Source organism: Microtus oregoni, unplaced genomic scaffold (genome assembly GCF_018167655.1).
Source record: "Microtus oregoni isolate MIOR12 unplaced genomic scaffold, Mior012 000062F_ref0000492, whole genome shotgun sequence".
Classification (NCBI taxonomy): Eukaryota; Metazoa; Chordata; class Mammalia; order Rodentia; family Cricetidae; genus Microtus; species Microtus oregoni.
The window spans coordinates 4,384,770-4,401,031 of NW_024543872.1; positions in this window are offsets into that span (position 1 = coordinate 4,384,770).

The window sequence follows — 16,262 nt, forward strand, 5'->3', positions numbered from 1 at the left end:
AAACCCAAGCTGAGCAAGTCAGAAGAACAAGGCAGTAAGCAGTGTTCCTCATAATCTTCACTTCTGCTTTTGCTTCCAGGTTCCCACCTTAAGTTGCCACCCTGGCTTCCCTCTGTGATGGAACACAAAGTAAGCTGAGATAATTTTTTTGGCCATGGTGTTTATCACAGCCAGAGCAACCAAACTACAATAATGGCTCAGAATGAAACAGGATCTTTTACTTTGTCTGTGGTTCCATTCAGTATGTTCAGTCAGTGTGTTTGGGTCAGCACTCTTGCTCCTAATGGAGGAGAGAAATGAGGTGGGGTGACCAGAAGAAGACACTGCTGGTGGTAGGGGGATCGTTTACAGCTAAGGCTTACATGAAGGCTGCGCTAGGGTGCTCCACACAGGCCTGTGTTGCATGGAGAGAGGGACTTGCTCATCCTGGCCACCCAGCTAGTTTAGCCCTGAAAATAATCATTCAGAAATTGTATTAATTAAAACACTGCTTGGCCCATTTTCTCTAGCCTCTTATTGGCTAACTCTCACATCTTGATTTAACCCATTTCTATTAATCTGTGTATCACCATGTGGCTGTGGCTTACCGGCAAAATTCTAACCAGTGTCTGTCTCAGGTGGAGGATCCACAGCTTCTCCCTGACTCTGCTTTCTTCCTCCCAGAATTCAGTTCTGTTTTCCCTGCCTACCTAAGGTCTTCCCTATCAAAAGGCCAAGGCAGTTTCTTTATTCATTAACCAATGAAAGCAACACATGAACAGAAGAACCTCCTACACCAGGGGCTGCAGTCACATCAGCATGGAGGGGATGAATGAAAAGGCAGAAAAATTGTGAGGGCTCTTCAGTTCACATTTTATTCAGGGTTGGGGGACATGGCAGGTTTTAATTATGAAAGGATCCCTTTCAGAGCAGCATTGGGACTGGAAGGTGACCCAGGAAAGAATCAGAGAGGCAGACATAGTGCCAGAGAAGTTGGCCACAATTTAGAGGAAGCTGAGAGTGACTTGAACTTGCTCGTAGTGTAGAGGGGAAAACACATTTTGCCCGGTGTCCATTTTGCCCTGTGCTGTCTTTTACTAAAAGCACTTGCCTTTTGACACACGTTCCAAATATGAGAAAGTGAAGCAGGCAGTGGCAAATGGTGACCTGATGGTGGCAGCTCTCTGGAGGAGTTTGACGCCACGTGTGGCAGACAATCTGAAGCACGGGTGATCTTAAGTAGGAGTGCCATCCAGTTGTGAAGAGGTAACAGCTGGGGTCGTTCACACGAGGCCACTCTGCCTGTGCTCTGATCACCTACTCAAAACCCCCCTCTTCTGTTTGCCTCATGGCAAGTTCTCCAGGAGGAAGAAAGATCTCTGACAGGAATGTTCGTTTCCCGCCAGTTCAACGGAGATCTATTGGTTTAGATTGGAAAGTATTTCCCTGTGGATGCTGGTTCTATGAAGAGGGTTTCCTGGAGGCAAGGGCAGCACTAGTCACAGCCACTAGGGGGCTTAGGTGCACTTGAAGGTAGCATTTCTATGAATAATCTCAAAAGTACCCAGGGTCCTGGAGTCAGCAGCAACATTTCTCAAATCCCATGAGAAACTTTCACGTACCCACAGGGGCTCCATTGAGGTGGCCTTGCCATTGGGAGGATTTCCTGAATCACTCTCAGTGATTCTTTATTAGGTGGGTTCCTTTTTCTCCTCTCTTCTCCCACCAATGAGATGTCACCAATGGGAGGAGATGTTGTTTGTTAGTGGACACTTAGAAATAGCTACATGCTTTCTCCCATAACAAGCTATTGCGTACATTCTATCAATCTCTACAATCCTCATTGTTCCAGTAAATGTCCTCAATCCTGGCAGGAAGATACACGGTCCATGTAGGGTGCCTTGGAAGGTTGTATGGGTTGCACAGTCTAATGGAAGGCTGTCTAGTTAGAAATGTTACATTTTATGATAGTATGCCAACATAATTGCTGCCTTTCACTTGCAGTACAGTGTTCAATAGGTTACAGGAATCGTCAACTAAGTCTGAGACAGCATCAGGTAGACCAGGCTAAGCAATGATGTCCAGTATTGAGGTGTATCAAGTGCATTTTCAACTAATGATCGCCTCAGTTTGCCACCTTGGATGTGGAGGAACATCTGGATAGTCACTCGAGCTCCTCATTGCTCTTTGGCTCCTTTCTTGTTTCGGGCACAGGTCATCTGAGTTCAGGCCCGCATACCTGTGTGTGAGTCACAGCTGTCCGTGTTCTGTCTCAGGCGCTACACTGACTCGGCCCCACTCCAGTAAAATGGGAGTCGGGATGAATGGCTTTTTGGCAGTGTTCTGGGCTCTCTTGAGAGTTTGCTCACCCTGCTTATCCTATCCCATACCTGTACCTATTTTTGAACCTTCCATGATACCCTCATCTGATATCCAGTTTTCTAAATCATCTAGTGTACCCAAGTCTTTATCCCAGGCTTTGATTCTAGGAAAATCCAGATAAAGCGATAGCTATGCATGGTACAATGTAGGTCTTCCGCAAACAACAGCCCTCAACTCCTTCCAACTGAAAAAACAATGCCCAGAGTTCCAAGTAATTTACTCCAAACCATCCAGCTTAAGACCAAAAGTATTAGGTCAAGCATCTCTTAGGTACTTTAATCTCCAACGCTGACTTTTGCTCTGTCCACAGCAAACCAATGAGGCCCCCTAGTGGCCAGAGCACAATGGACATACAGGAAGAGAAGAGAAAGACCTTCCCACCACACCATTCAGGACACAAGTGCAAGGGTCAAGGCGGCTAACAGACCTTGCAAAAGCTTAGCGAGGGAGGTTGTGACAGGTGCCACAAAGAGTGGCCTCAAAATCAAAGTGGCAGCATTTCTCCTTGTAGAGGAAAGGCCAAGCATGTTCCTAGATTTTCAGGGTGGGGTGGATTTATCTGACTCTCAAGGTTCCCTCTAGTGGTTTGGGTGATTTCCAGTCTATACTTGCCCATGTGACAAGGTGTAGGTTAGTTAGTTGGTGTGTTAGTAAGTGAGTAGGAAAACAGAGGTAACTGTGTTTAGCTGAAAATGATGCTTCCCTAGTTCTCTCAAGGTGGTGGGAATAGGTTGCACAAGAGACCAGAGAAAGCACACACCTTGTTCCCACTCCTGGTTCAGAAGTTCCTGAAGCCCACATTCATTCAAGAAGCATTTGGTGGGTTTCTGAGAGATGTCAGACTCATTGGTGTCAGCCATATACCCTGAATGTAGAACCCAAATCCTGAACCAAGTTTTCTTCGTCCTACATGCCTTGTGGTCATTTGTGTCCCCTCTGCTTCTGAGAAAGCGTCACCATTCTGGTCAGGCTGGATAAAGACTGTGCAGTATGGAGGAAGCAGATGGAGCAGATGGAGACAGAGTGGTTGAACAAAACCCCAAAGGAAGCTGATGGGTGCTTGACCAGTCTGTACAGGACAGGGTGGGGGATGCAACGGTCACTATTTCTTTTTTCTCAGCTGGCAGAGCTACCCTGCTCTCCCTCACTTGGCTCCCTACATGACCCAAGTGTCAGGAGACCAGGATTCCCCAAGAGCTGGGCAAACCCAGCTGCGCCTCCTCCCCGAGGACTGCCTACTTACAAGCAAGGCTGCTTACAGACAGATAGCTGGGAGGAAACATAAAACAAAATAAGCTAAGTGCAAAGGGCAGATATGAAACAGATTTTTGCAAGCCTCCAACTGTGGTGGGTATTCTAAGCAGAACAGATTTCATATGGAAGACATTGGCAAGGAACAAACACAGCACCCAAAGCAAGCGCTTTGAAGGATTTGCTACGTTGAACATAAGCACTTAAAAAAAATCACATTCTTATCAAATAATGAGCATCCAAATCTCCGCTCTGAAATGGCAAGGGTAGATCATAACTAGGTGCGGGTTACCTGTATTTGCAAGGACGGCTTCCAAAATCCCACTTCAGTTTGCTATAGAAGCATGTGCGGCCCTGGCTTTCTAATCTATGTCGAAAGCTCAAAGGTTAAAGAGCCTTGGCTGAATTTGTCTTAAGATATAGCCTTTGTTCTGATTCCATCATTTATTTGAATTTAATATTTTAAAGGACACTTCAAACAGACTTCACAAAGCACTGCTACCATCCGGGCCACATTTCTTATTTAATATTTAACTGGGGAGATTTGTCAAAACCCTTAAGAATTAGTGGTTGCAAACTTGTGGAGTTAAAAGCTTGTGAAAGAAGCCATTTGCTAACCGCAGGGAAGAAAATGCCCTGCAAGCTGGGCCACTGCAGTAATGCGAATCTGCATTTGGGGGGCCTAGTGACATGGTGAGCCCAGCTACCCAGAAAGAGCAGGCATTTGGATTGCCTTTAAATAAATATTCTAATGGGCTTAACTTCTAAACTATAAAGCTCAGCTTGTGCCTGCAGAGGCAACTGTGAGAGCAAAGCAAACAATTATCCCAGGCTACCACAACTTGCCCCCAGAGAGTCCCAGGGGCAAGAGCAATCAGCAACCGCTCCTCTACCTGGAAGGTCTGTGGACCTGGGAGAAAGACCGTGCTTGGGCTCTGTGATCCATGGGTGTTGCCTGTGTTTCTCCGGTGCTGAATGTGAAGAAGCAAAAAAACTCCCCCGATCTTCTGTATGGGGTCCATCCAGTACCATGCACTCAGCAAGATGGCCTGTTGAGTTGTTTATTCGGACATTTTGATGTCATGTAGGTCAACATGGCTGTTGGGTGAGAATTTTTATAGCTCTTGGTGCCCCGTATGGTGGTTCAGTCCTTCTGATCAGGTTCCTACTTCAAATTCACATGAAAATAAGTCGGTGAAGTTCTGTCAAGTGCAGGCTGAGAATGTCTTGGGTGCCAACGGCTGCTAGATTGAGGAATGGAACACTCTTGCTGAAATGTTGTGGGACCGTCTTCCTATGGAGACACAGCGTTCACGTCTCCTCACCCCAGCCAAGAAACAAATGTACCAATGTCGATTTGGTGAAGCAGTGGCTTTCCTTTTATTAGGGTTACTAACAGGAACATGGATGAAAAGTTAGAAGAAACACGGACCACTCAAAAGCAGCTGCAGCACCTGTAACCCCACTACACCTGGAGAGGGTGTTCTCGGTATAAAATGTGATCAAGAATCTATAATATTGCTGGCAAAGTCCTCATAGCCATTTAAAATAAATCCAAAAGACCCTAGTATAAAGCTTGCTTCCCACCCTCAGAGGAGAAAATCGCTTCACACGTGAAAAGATCACTTGGCCAAAAAAACAGAAGTGTTAGATTCCCAAAACATAGCACAAGAGTTAAAGCTCAGGGTCATGCTGCAAATTCTCTGAATTTCATAGTTATAACTCAGGGAATGAAAAATCCCATTTGTAGAAGAGAATGCTTTCAGGTAAATTTGATATTTTTGTTGTTGTTGTTTGGTTGAGGCTTGGTTTTGGTTTTAGTTTTGGTGGGGTTGTTTGCTTGTTTTTTTTTTCTTTTAGACAGGGTCTCCCTTTGTAGTCCTGGCTGTCCCCGAACCCACTATATAAAGCAGGATGTCCTCAGACTCCACAAGTGCTGGGGAAGTCATGTCCACCACACCCAGCTTGTATCTTGCTTTAGAACATGGTAAGTTTAAGGACATTCTTCATGTATTTGACAACTTCAGACATAAGCACTGTACCTATATCACTTCCATCCCTCCCTTCCCCTACCACTCTCTTAATGCCCTCTCCCTCCCCAATTCATGACCTTCTTGGTTTTTGTGGTTATAAATGTGTGTGTGTGTGTGTGTGTGTGTGTGTATGCCTTGTATATTCAGCCCCCTGAGCCCATTTAGCACTGTTCATACATACATGTGTCCAGAGCTGACCATTTGGGAATGGACAAGATAAACAGAAGCTCAGCCTTGGAGGAGACTGAGTCAGCCTTTCTCAGAGGGCACTGAGAGCCTGCATCTCTTCATCTAGGGCTGAGACCTTCTGGAATTTCTACAGTCCACCTCAATATGTCAGCTGGTGTTGTCATTGTGCTGCTCTTGTTCAGGCAATCATACTGTTGAGATTTTGTGACTATATTTTTTTCCTGTCCCATCCAGGGGAAACTATCTAATGTAATCTCAAGCTGTATTCTAAATATGTGTCCTTATATCCCCCCAACCCCAATCAAAGAAACTTTTTTATTTTTGGAAAAAGATAGAGATGATTACATAAATCTACAACTGGTCAAATGCAGACAATAAGTGACCTTTAGGTGTCAAGTCCCAATTGATACATGTCACTAAGGGTGGGCTTTGGGGCTTCAAAAGACCATTCCATTTACAGTTAACTCTCTCTCTCTCTCTCTCTCTCTCTCTCTCTCTCTCTCTCTCCTCTCTCCTCTCTCCTCTCTCCTCTCTCTCTCTCTCTCTCTCTCTCTCCTCTCTCTCTCTCTCTCTCTCCTCTCTCTCTCTCTCTCTCTCTCTCTCCCTCCTCTCTCCTCTCTCTCTCTCTCTCTCTCTCTCTCTCTCTCTCTCTCTTTCTCTCTCTCTCCCTCCCTCCTGCTTGTTTATCATATGTAAATTCTCAGATACTGTTCCAGCACCATGCCTATCTGCCTGCTGCCGAGTTCTGCACCATGAAGGTCATTGCCTCACCATCTCAAACTGCAAGCCCACATTAAATGCTTTCTTCTAAGTTTGCCTTGGTTGTGGTGCTTTGCCACTATGACAGAAAAATCACTAAGACAGTACATCTGCAAAACACCCCCTACATCTCAGGTTCAGGGACTATGGTGGATAAAGAGGCAGACGGCTTGTAAGAGCCAGAGGAAGAGAGCACCAGCTGCAAAACATGAGGATTTTTCTTGAGTGTCCAAATACAGCAACAGTAGGAAGCAGAAGACTCGAGAAGACAGACGATGGAATGGAGGGTTCAAGGGTCAGTGATGGAGCTTTGCAGATAAATCAGTGTCAGAAGGTGAACAAAGAACCCAGGCCAGAAGGAAGGTAAATGATCAGGCAACGAATCATCAAGTCGCAAGAACAGTAAGAGAAGATCACAAGAAAGCGGGACCCTGTGTTCAGCAGTTATCTACTATAGACAGTAGAAAGATCCCTGTGGAGAGGGAAGGAGATATAAATGGGGTGACGTGCCTTCTGTGGTGAAGACAAGAGTCTGAAGCTCTACATCTCCCATGAAAGATAATGAGTAAAAGTTCTTCCACAAATGCCAGTGATGGTACTGTGTTTGAAAAGAGACGTGAAAAGGCGACAAAGAGTCAGGCATTAGTAGTCTTTATAGTAATTGAGTAAAAAATTCAAACTCAATCTAAAATCCAGCAAAGAATCGAAAGAGTATGGAAAATGTGCCTAAGGACTGATATGGGAAATGTCCTCTGGCTTCTACATGCATATGCACATACATGCAAACATGCACACTTGCATACTTGCATGCACACACATATAAATGTTTTTTTGTTTTTGTTTTTCGAGACAGGGTTTCTTTGTGGCTTTGGAGCCTGTCCTGGAACTAGCTCTGTAGACCAGGCTGATCTCGAACTCACAGAGATCCGCCTGCCTCTGCCTCCCGAGTGCTGGGATTAAAGGCGTGCACCACCATCGCCCGGCCGACACACATATAAATGTATACGCAAAGTGAAAAGGTACTGAGTAATGAACGCAATGAAGCTCAGAGATGTTAATAGTTGAAAAGCTGTTAGATGATTATAAGCAACACAAATTTGAAAGACAATTCTTTCTTTAAAAAGTATGAACTATATTTGAGAAAGTGGATCTAACAATCCCAAGTCATTTATACAGCAACTGGGAACTAAATAAAAAGACAATAGAACTAGGAATGTCCACTCTCGCAGGAAAAGGAGGGGACTTGGCAAGAACTGAGTAAATTTTAACGCTGCCCGAGAACAGCGGACTCCTATATTCAGTGAAAAGCTAGTGGCTGATGGAGAAGAACAGGAGAAGAATCCTTGAGTCAAGTGAGAACTGTAGGCAATACAGAAACACCAACAGCAAAAAGGAGAAAGAGAGAAAACATAAAGCAGACGAGATACAAATATAACAGCAAGGTCAAGTAGAGAACAAGTCAAAATACCCTGAACTACAGATGGAGCTGGATAAATTGTGGAATATCAGCACTAGCAAATTCTATAAAACCATAAGAGCAATGTAAACTTTGAAAACATGGCACCACTCAGTCACACACACACAATGCCCATTGGTATGCTCACTGACTTCACCTTTGTTAAACAGATACCAGGCGATATTCAAAACATCAACCATACAACAGCGACCCTGAACATAATGAGTCTTAAACAAGCATACCTGTAGAGCAGGGTGTGTGTGGGGGGGGGGGGGGGCTCACAGCCCCAGATAGTCTGGATAAGTGTCTGAGAGGGAATATCACTACTATTTATAGTTCCTGTGGTTTGAAAGCATGTCCCCACCCATTGGCTCAGCTTAAAGGTTTTGTCATCATCCTGTGGTGCTAGTGGGAGACGCTAGAACCTTTAAGACATGGGTTCTAGTGGTAGGCCACTGGCATGACATTTCCTCAAAGGTGAGGCATCTATAACAGAATACCTCAAGATACCAACAACAACTGAAACTCATCAGAACAAAACACTGCACTACTGAATGATAATGGAGACATGGAGTAAAGGAAGAAGCAAATTTTAAAAAGTTTAAAGATGAATGAAAATGAAAATACAGCATATGAAAATGTGTAGGGAACAATGAGGTGGTCCCAACAGGAAAGTTTATAGCAGTGAGTGCCTACATCAAAATAGCTGAGTGAGCACAAATTAATAATTTAGTGATACTCCTGAAGTCTTAGAGAAACAAGGACAAATACAAATTTTTAAAAAAAGTAGACAGGAAGAGAAACTCAAAGCCAGGCCTGAAATTAGAAAAGCAAACAGCACAAATAATCAATGAGACAAAGAGTTGGTTCTCTGAAAAAGATTAAAAAGATCAACAAACCTTTAGCTGTTACTAAAAAGAGAGAGAAAACAAAATTAACAAATTTGAGATGGAAAAGGTGACATGATAAAGGACACTAAGAAAATGCAAGGAATTATAGGTACACACTTCAAAAATCTGTGTTCCACCAAACTGAAAAATGCAAAAGAAATGGGTGAGTTTCTACATATTTCTGGCCTAACAAAGAAAAATCAAAATGAAATAGATGATTTAAATAGACTTACATCATCCAACAAGAGTGAAACAAAAATCAGAAATCTTCCAAGTAAAAAAGTCAAGGGACAAAATCAACACCAACACTCCTCAAATTATTCAGTCAAATTAGAAAATGAGGAACATTACCAAATTCTTTTCACGAAGTCAGTATCACTCTGATACCAAATCCAGGCAAAACCCACCAAGTGGAAAACTATAGGCTCAAAGTAGACCCAAAATTTATCTATAAAATGAGTAGAAACAAAAATCAAAAACACTTCAAAAGGATTATCCACTAAGATCAAGTTGACTTCATTTCAGAGATTCGTGGATGTATACATAAATCAATAAATGTCATACACCACAGAAACAGACTAAAGGATAGAAATCAGAAAAGGCCTCTGACAAAAATCCGACATCCCTTCATGATAAAGTCTTATGCATCCAGGTATACACAAGACATATCTCAAAATAATAAAGATAGTATATAGAAAGCTTGCAACCACTGTCTTGCTAAATGAAGAAAAATGTAAGTGTTTTCACTAAAATCAGGGACAGGACAAGATGTTCACTACTACCCTCCTGATCAAAAGTCTTAGCTAAAGCAAAAGGACAAGTGAAGTAATGAAGGGGATTTAAACAGAAAATGAATAAGTCAGAGTATCATTATATGCAGATGATAACATTTTATCCATAAAAGATCTTAAAGCCACCACCAAAAAACACCTGCAACATCTAAACACAGTCAACAAAGGACCATGATATAAAACTGACACACAAAGATCAGTAGCCTTCTTATATATAAATAGTAAACACATAAAGAAAGAAATCAGCAAATCAGTATCATTCAGAAGAGGCTCACAGGACCTCAGTACATACCTAACCAAGGACGTGAAGGCCCTTACACAGTGACAAATTTAAGATACCAAAAGAAGCTGAAAAAGATTCCAGGAGGTGGAAAGACACTGCACACTCATGCATTGGTAGGGTTAGTATTGTGAAAATGACCATCCTATCAAAAGAAGTCTACAGATTCAACCCTATCTTTGTAAAAATTCAATGCAATTGTTTATATTGTTGAAAAAACTTAAATTCTATATGAAAACACAAATAACCAATGATATCAAAATAATACTGAACAATTAAAAAATTCTGGAGATATCAACATTGGAGGCTTCAAGTTATACTACAAAAATATAATAATAAAAATAACACACTGGTATAAACACATACTCACTGATCAGTGAAATAAAATTGAGGACTCATACAAATACCCATATCCCTAAAGTCACCTGTTTTTGAAAAAAAGGGACAATATCAAATATCTGAGAAAAGATTATATTGTGAACAAATGATGCAGGTTAAGCTGGATAACTACATGTGGAAGAATGAAACTGGACCCTTATCTCCCACCCTGTACAAAAATCAATTTAGAATGGATCAAGAAACTCAAAATCACCAAATATACTGAAAGGCAATAAGAAAAAGTGGATGATACACTTGAACTCATTGACGCAGGAACAGGACTTTCTGAACAGGGTGTGATGATAATATAGACATTAAGTTCAACAATTAATAAATGGGACCTCATAAAATTAAAAAGCTCTGTACATGATAATTCAAATAAAGAAGTAGCCTGCTAAATGAAAAGGAAAAACAATCCATACTAGATATACAACTAATAAGGGTTAGTATCTAGTATACACAAAGAACTAAAAAACTAAACATCAAGAAAACAAATAATCCAATTTAAAGAAGGGGTATGAATTCAAAAAGAGAGTTTTCAAAGGGAGAAATACAAATACCTGTGAAACATGTTGGGACAACTAAAACCAAAGGTCTCTTGAGAAAGCCTTTTGTAAATGTGCTGCAGAAGCTTCCCAATATATATTCATGTATGAAAAGAACTTAAATAGAATCACCATATAATGGGAGAGACAATACCCCAACTAGACATCTTCTGCCAACAAGTAAAATCTACAGTGCCAGAAAAGGGTTATATTCTGCTGAATCATTAGTCAAAGAGGTCAAACATCAAAGCTTTTGTCAAAGCTATTGTTTATGTTCCATAATCTGATGGCAAAGCGCTATTTGCTGAAAGCACAACATACAGCATCAAACATGGAGAAGTCTAGCTGGTACCTAATTAGAAGCTTCCTTCCTACTGACTAACATTCGTGGTGTTAGAAGGCACCTTGCATGCTACCAGAGGAGAAAAGCTATCATCAAAATCACCATCTACAAACTCTGCAACCTACAACAGAGAGCTACCTGCAAGACCTACCTGTGCAATAGTGGCAAAAAAAGTTATGGACATTACATACCACTCTTTGATTGGATTTAAGGCTCACTTCAAGAGATAGAACCCATACTGATAGCATTGAAGAGGCCAAGAACCTGAGGCTAGATAGGCCATGGGCCTAAAGGAACACCCAGTTCTATTATTCTGCTGAAGGAACATATCAATAAAATGATCCCTAATGACATAAAGCCTCAGAGCATTGCTTAGCTCGCCTCAGAAATTCGTCTTTCTGCACGGATGTGAATTAAGACAAGAGCCATAACTGGGCAATGTGAGGAATGTAAGAGATTCTGGAGTACCCAACCCTAAACGGGATGTCTTCATCAGACCCCTCCCTTAAAGACTCAAGTATCTATACAGAAGAGGAAGCAGGAAGATTATAAATGTCAGAGGTGGTGGATGATTCCAAGGAACCTGTCTTCTAGACACAGCATAATTGATACAGGTATGAAGTCACAGAGACTGTGACAGCACACATAAGACCCTAACAGATCCCAGATCCTAACCAAACACAATGCCAGCGCTGAGAAGGGCATGTGAGCGTAGAGTCCTGCCCTACTAAAGAAGCTATTCACAACTGATACCTTCTTGGGAAGGGAAAACTCAGTTTTGTATGATGGAATGTCACTGGTTATATCTACCACACACCAGGACCCCATACCCCAGAGTAGTTAGCCAACTCAAAATGGACTTTATGATGTGTGTGTGTGTGTGTGTGTGTGTGAGAGAGAGAGAGAGAGAGAGAGAGAGAGAGAGGGGGGGGGGGGGAGGGAGGGAGGGAGGGAGGGAGAGAGAGAGAGAGAGAGAGAGAGAGAGAGAGAGAGGATATTTTGTTTGTTTGTTTTGGTATATTTTATCTCACTAGTTTTTAGTTTTTTACTTTGTCTTCTTTAATTTTCAATTTTTGCTTTTATCTTTTGGATGTCTTTTAGAAAGAGAGAGAAAAATATGAATTGGTTTAAAAGAGGTGGGGAGGATCTGGGAGGAATTGAGAAAGGAAAAAATATGATCAAAATATATTGAATAAAAAATAGTAATAAATTTTAAAACTGTTCAACGTTCTTAACCATCAGGAAAATAAATACAAATTAAAACTGCTTTGGGATTTCATCTTATCTGAGTAGCTAAACCTAAGACAAGAAAAACAAATGCCAGTGTGGCTGTACCTCTCAACCCTCATCTGAGAAGATTCTATTTGTAATAGATGATGCTTAATACAGAGACCCCCAGATGATCAGGGTTCAGAAAATAAGAGACTATAAAATGCTCAGCTCTAAACAGAACATCTATGTCACACTCTCCCTTCCCATGGCCCAGGGATCACGGCACAAGAGAGGAAGGAGTTTTTATAAGAGCCAGAGGTGGTGGATGAATGCAAGGAAACAACATGGTAGCCAGCTGTCCATATGAACACACAGTAATCGCAACAGCACAGCACAAGCCCCATATGAGGTCAAGACAAACCAAATCTCAGCATGGAGAGCGCAGATGTGAAGTTCCCCCACATCCTAGCCAAGGTCCTACTTATAGTAGCTTCTGAGAGAGGGAGAATCAATTTTCCTGGCAAGTCAATCACACTCCAGGAAAGATCACACATCCAAGAATATAAGGACAGCACAAACTGGACTTGCTTGATGGGGTGAAAATAGAGGACACAAAGTTGAGTGACTAAGAAAGGGAAGTGGGTGAGTCTCAGAAGAGTTGGGGTGAATGAGATAAAAAGCATGTTGTACAAAAAAAAAAATATTTTACCGATGACCTCTTCTTGCCTCTCTTGGTTACCGTAAGGTGAGCAGTCCTTGCCAGCCAAATGGTTCTGCCATCAGGAACTGTGCAGGAACACAACCAAGGCAACCAGGTTGAGCAACAATAGAATGATGCCTCTGAAAATGTAAGCCAAAACAATCCTTCCTTCCCTATAAAAATGACTCCTTCGGTGTTTCCTACAGTAACTGAGAGCTGATTAACACAATTGTCAAATCTGTGAATTAGAAGATTAAAGGTAAGTTTTCTCTTTTAAGTTTTATATATGTATAGTTGGTCTATTAAAATGCACAAATTAGATGAGCATAGGGATTTAATTTTTTCTTTATGCTAAAAATTAATACAAAGTGAATGATTTATAGGGACTTGTATCTTAATTTGCTTCACCTATAAACGTAGCACTTTCCTTCTTTTTTAATTTATTTATTTATTAAAGATTTCTGCCTCTTCCTCACCACCGCCTCCCATTTCCCTTTCCCTCCCCCAGTCAAGTCCCCCTCCATCTTCAGCCCAAAGAGCGATCAGGGTTCCCTGCCCTGTGGGAAGTCAAAAGACCACTCACCTCCATCTAGGTCTAGTAAGGTGAGCATCCAAACTGCCTAGGCTCATACAAAGCCAGTACATGCAGTAGGATAAAAAACCCATTGCCATTATTTTTGAGTTCTCAGTAGTCCTCATTGTCTGCTATGTTCAGCGAGTCCGGTTTTATCCCATGCTTTTTCAGACCCAGGCCAGCTGGCCTTGGTGAGTTCCTGATAGAATATCCCCATTGTCTCAGTGTGTGGGTGCACCCCTCACGGTCCTGAGTTCCTTGCTCATGCTCTCTCTCCTTCTGCTCCTGATTTGGACCTTGAGATTTCTGTCCGGTGCTCCAATGTGGGTCTCTGTCTCTGTCTCCTTTCATTGCCTGATGAAGGTTAATATTCAGGAAGATGCCTATATGTTTTTCTTTGGGTTCTCCTTCTTGTTTAGCTTCTCTAGGATCACTAATTATAGCCTCAATGTCCTTTGTTCATGGCTAGAAACCAAATATGAGTGAGTACATTCCATGTTCCTCTTTTTGGGTCTGGCTTACCTCACTCAGGATAGTGTTTTCTATTTCCATCCATTTGCATGCAAAATTCAAGAAGTCCTTGTTTTTAACAGCTTAGTAGTACTCTAATATGTATATATTCCATACTTTCTTCATCCATTCTTCCATTGAAGGGCATCTAGGTTGTTTCCAGGTTCTGGCTATTACAAACAATGCTGCTATGAACATAGTAGAGCATATACTTTTGTTGTATGATAAGGCCTCTCTTGGATATATTCCCAAGAGTGGTATTGCTGGGTCCAGGGGTAGGTTGATCCTGAATTTCCTGAGAAACCGCCACACTGCTTTCCAAAGTGGTTGCACAAGTTTGCATTCCCACCAGCAATGGATGAGTGTACCCCTTTCTCCACAACCTCTCCAGCAAAGGCTATCTTTGGTGTTTTTGATTTTAGCCATTCTGACCTGTGTAAGATGGTATCTTAAAGTTGTCTTGATTTGCATTTCCCTGATCGCAAAGGTGGTTGAACATGACCTTAAGTGTCTTTTGGCCATTTGAACTTCTTCTGTTGAGAATTCTCTGTTCAGCTCAGTGCCCCATTTTATAATTGGGTTGATTAGCCTTTTACGGTCTAGTTTCTTGAGTTCTTTATATATTTTGGAGATCAGACCTTTGTCAGTTGTGGGATTGGTAAAGATCTCCCAGTCAGTGGGTTGCCTTTGTATCTTAGTGACAGTGTCCTTTGCTTTACAGAAGCTTCTCAGTCTCAGGAGGTCCCATTTATTCAATGAGGCCCTTAATGTCTGTGCTGCTGGGTTATACGTAGGAAGTGGTCTCCTGTGCCCATGTGTTGTAGAGTACTTCCCACTTTCTCTTCTGTCAGGTTCAGTGTGTTCGGACTGATATTGAGGTCTTTAATCCCTTTGGACTTGAGTTTTGTGCATGGTGATAGATATGGATTTATTTTCATTCTTCTACAGGTTGACATCCAGTTTTGCCAGCACAATTTGTTGAAGATGTTCTCTTTTTTCCATTGTATACTTTTAGCTCCTTTTTCGAAGATCAGGTGTTCATAGGTTTGTGGGTTAAAGTCAGGGTCTTCTATTTGATTCCATTGGTCTGCTTCTCTGTTTCTATGCCAATACCAAGCTGTTTTCAATACTGTAGCTCTGTAATAGAGTTTGAAGTCAGGGATGGTAATGCCTCCAGATGATCCTTTATTGTATAAGATTGTTTTGGCTATCCTGGGTTTTTTGTTTTTCCATATAAAGTTGATTATTGACTTCTCCAGATCTGTGAAGAATTTTGATGGGAGTTTGATGGGGATTACATTGAATCTATTGATTGCTTTTGGTAGAATTGCCATTTTTACTATGTTGATCCTCCCAATCCAGGAGCAAGGGAGATCCTTCCATTTTCTGGTGTCCTCTTCAATTTCTTTCTTCAAAGACTTAAAGTTCTTGTCAAATAGATCTTTCACTTCCTTGGTTAGAGTTACCCCAAGATATTTTATGTTATTTGTGGCTATCGTGAAAGGTGATGGTTCTCTGATTTCCCTCTCTGTTTCCTTATCCTTAGTGTATAGGAAGGCAACTGATTTTTTGAGTTGACCTTGTATCCTGCCATATTACTAAAGGTGTTTATCAGCTGTAGGAGTTCTTTGGTAGAGTTTTTGGGGTCACTTATATATACTATCATATCATCTGCAAATAACGATAGCTTAACTTCTTCCTTTCCAATACAAATCCCCTTGATCCCCTTATGTTGTCTTATTGCTATTGCTAGAACTTCAAGCACTATATTGAAGAGGTATGGAGAGAGTGGACACCCTTGTCTTATTCCTGATTTTAGTGGGATGGCTTTGAGTTTTTCTCCATTTAATTTAATGTTAGCTGTCTGCTTGCTGTAAATAGCTTTTGTTATATTTAGGTATGACCCTTGTATCCCTAATCTCTCCAAGACCTTAATCATAAAGGGGTGTTGAATTTTGTCGAATGCTTTTTCAACATCTAATGAAATGAT